Consider the following 3,720-nt stretch of genomic DNA (forward strand, 5'->3'; position numbering starts at 1 on the left):
GCTGAATATTGTGAATACGACTGGCACTGTTCCTTCTAGCTTCAAAACAGCTGTGGTTAAACCTTTACTTAAGAAACCACACCTTGAGCCTGGGTCTTTAAGTAACTATTGACCTGTTTCAAATCTTCCATTCTTCTCTAAAATACTAGAAAAAGTAAAATCTTAGTTATCTGACAGAACTCTGTGTGTCTCTTGTAATAACACCATATAAGCCTTTTCTGATGTGAAATGATATGGAGTACCCTAGGGTTCTGTTCTTGCCCCCCTGCTTTTCTCTGTTTATATTTCTCTTCTTGGCCAAATAATTCAGAGTAATGGAATTAATTTTCTCTGTTATGCTGATGATACCCAGCTGTATGTGCCTATAAAGGCTGACAATGCCGCTCAAATTAGGGAACTAGAGATCTGCTTGTCTTCTGTTAAAAGCTGAATGTCTCAAAACTTCCTGCTTCTTAGCTCAGACAAAACTGAAATGCTGGTTATTGGCCCGGTGCAATATATATATCTTTGTAAATTTCCCCATTGTGGGACTAATAAAGGATTTTCTTATCTTACAGACACCAGTTCGATCAAGTAACTATATCCCATGACAACTGTGTGATTTCTCAAAGTACAACAGCCAAAAATCTGGGTGTCACACTTGATCCTGCTCTTTCCTTTGGTCAGCACATTAAAGACATTACAAAGACAGATTTTTTTCACCTATGCAATATAGCTAGGAGTCTTTTCTTTCCATAGCAGACGCTGAAATTCTAGTTCACACCTTTGTTTCCTCTAGACTGGATTATTGCAATGTTTTGCTTTCGGGACTACCGTGTGCTAGCACTAAAAGTCAGCAAATGGTTCAAAATGCTGCAGCTAGAATGCTAACCAAATCGAGAAGGTTTGACCACGTTACTCCAATTTTAGCCTCCCTTCATTGGCTCCCTATTCATGTTAGATCAGACTTTAAAGTTCTCCTAATGACCTATAAAATTCTAAATGGGTTAGCCCCCTCATACCTGTCTGATCTTCTAAATCCTTATATTCCCTCCCGTGCTCTGCGTTCTCAGAGTGCAGGGCCATGCAGAGTTAAAAAGAAGTCAGCAGGCTGCAGGGCCTTTCCCTATGGGGCCCCCTTACTCTGGATTTAAAGGCCTCAACTGAGTCAGCCTGTCTAATATCAATAGGGAGCTTGTTCCAAACTAAAAACCCATCTTTATGCCTTAACTTTCAGCTAGCATATTATTCTGATTCCTATTTCAGGTTACCATTTTTCCTTCAGCGGGTTAGGTCAGGCTCAATGCATCAGTTGAGCTTAGTAGTTATTAAATGTTGTCCATGATGTCCTGCCGACGAGATTACTATAAACCGTTTTAATATCGCTGCATTACTCTATCTGTGTGTTTCTTCCCTCAAGCACATCAGTGCCCAGGCTGTGCTTCTTTCTCTCTCTTCTACTGTCTCTTACTGCAGGGTTCTGCCTCCGGAGCTGTAGTCTCCTGCTGCTCCCATGATGCAGCTCAACCGATGATGCGACAATAATTAAATGCTTATTAGTGTTAGTGATAGTGTTAGTGCTTCTAATGTTTCACTGTTTTGTCATTATTATTCATTTAGCTATATTAATAGTAATTATTATTATTACTACTACTATTTACATTTTGATTTAGTCTGTGTATCTGAAATGTTGTCTTTCTCTTACCCCATCCCCCCACCCCCCTCTCTCTGTCTAAACCCAACCGGTCAAGGCAGATGGCCGCCCACCCTGAGTCCGGTTCTGCTCGAGGTTTCTGCCTCTTAAAAGGAAGTTTTTCCTTGCTACAGTCGCCTATTGCTTGCTTATGGTGGGATCTGTTGGATTTCTCTCTGTAAATTTTATAAGATAAAGAGTACCGTCTAGACCTGCTCTATATGTACAGTGCCTTGAGATAGGACATTGACCTTGACCTTTGACCTTTGACCATCAAAATCTAACCAAGTCACCTTTGAGTTCAAGAGGAGATTTCCTTTAAGACAGACCACATTCACATGAATGGGACTCACCTTTGACCTTTTCACTTCACTTAATAATTTCATTCTGTTAGACATTTGTGTGATAATTAGCATATGAGTTATAGCGCAAATGTGAAGAATTTTCCCCCACTGTGTTAAAAATATATTACAAAATAGACATTTAAAAAAGTGTTAATGATTGATTGTATTTACAGATATTAATGCATATTTTGATTTACTTATGGCAATCAAAATCTTTATCATTAATTTTTTTCCAAAGAATAAGACTGCTTTGAAAGGACGTTACAGTGATTAAATGGGTTCCCCTGATGATTTAGGGCCAAACTATTCAATAAAATTAAAGTCTGATCACATAAGTGTACTAATCTATATAAAATATGAAGCATACTGATATACGCAGTTACACACTTCCACCGGGGAAATTCACACACCATGCAATACTATCAGACCACTAGGGGCGCAGTCCCAAACACACCATATCATGAAACCCTGGACCCCACGGGGTAAGGTATCTCAGGTTAAGGTTCTTAATGGTGTATTACCTCTACACAGAGATTATGGATTGTTGATTCATACCTTCATACCTCATACCACTTCATACTAACATGTAATGTTTACACACACACACATAAACACACATACAGATTTTCAAAGTAAGACCCTTTAATTTTAAGAGCTTAACAGAATCAGAGACTGAAATACACAGAGAATGAGAAGGACACTTAAACACAGTGATATTATTGATCGATAGGTGACTGCTCTTCCAGTTTGCGCCACTGAAGACCACAGGGTACTGTGTGGTGCTAAAATGAATTGTAGTGGTAGTATAATTGCAAAATAGTATAAATAGCAAAATTGCAAACAGCGTAAAATATTCATAATGATCTTTATTATAATTATTTCTTTTTTTGGGAGGATTTTTTGATACTTGTGCTGCGTCGGGAGCTTGAACCCGAGACCTTTGGGATCATTAGTGATATTTAACTGAATAGTTCAGCTCTTGGTTCTAACTTTCAGCTTCTGCATCTACCCTCTCTCTCTGCTAATTTCCACCATTTTACACATTTTGCTTCAGAAATTAGTTTTGACTTCCAACTTTTAACTTTTTCGTCATTTCAACAATGATTTCAGCCATTTTAAGCATTACTTCAGCAATCCATTCAGCTCTCAGCATTCACACACATTTTCCACAGGAAATGCATTTTATCTAGTTGTAATTGTAATCTATTTATTTAAACAGGGACAGTACACAATAAAACATTATCCTTATATGAAAGAAGGAGAGATGCTTTGTACCAGGTTTTAGCAATTGCTAATTTCCACCTGTAGTCCCTGAGCAGGTAGATGGAATAATAAATTAATGGCAGAAAAAGATGCAAATGGAATACAAAACACCAGGTCATAAAATATTACAGACAAAATACAAGGTCATAAAATATCACAGACATTCCCCCCACTCCACCCCCCACAGATATGTGCAACTACTGAATATACCACAATCCTACACCACTTTCCACACACACAATTCATAAATGTTTACAAGTTTGCTTTGACAGTATCAAACGTTTTGTTAAGTTTGAAAAGGATTGAAAGTTTATACATGCTCTGTTGGAAAAGCATTCCACTGATTTATGGCTAAGTAAGAAAAAGATGTTTTGCCAAATGAAGTTTTGTGTTGTGGAATATGGCATTCTCCCCTTGTAACTGATTCAGTTGCTAGTGTTG

Source organism: Lates calcarifer, unplaced genomic scaffold, assembly GCF_001640805.2.
Source record: "Lates calcarifer isolate ASB-BC8 unplaced genomic scaffold, TLL_Latcal_v3 _unitig_4587_quiver_601, whole genome shotgun sequence".
NCBI lineage: Eukaryota > Metazoa > Chordata > Actinopteri > Centropomidae > Lates > Lates calcarifer.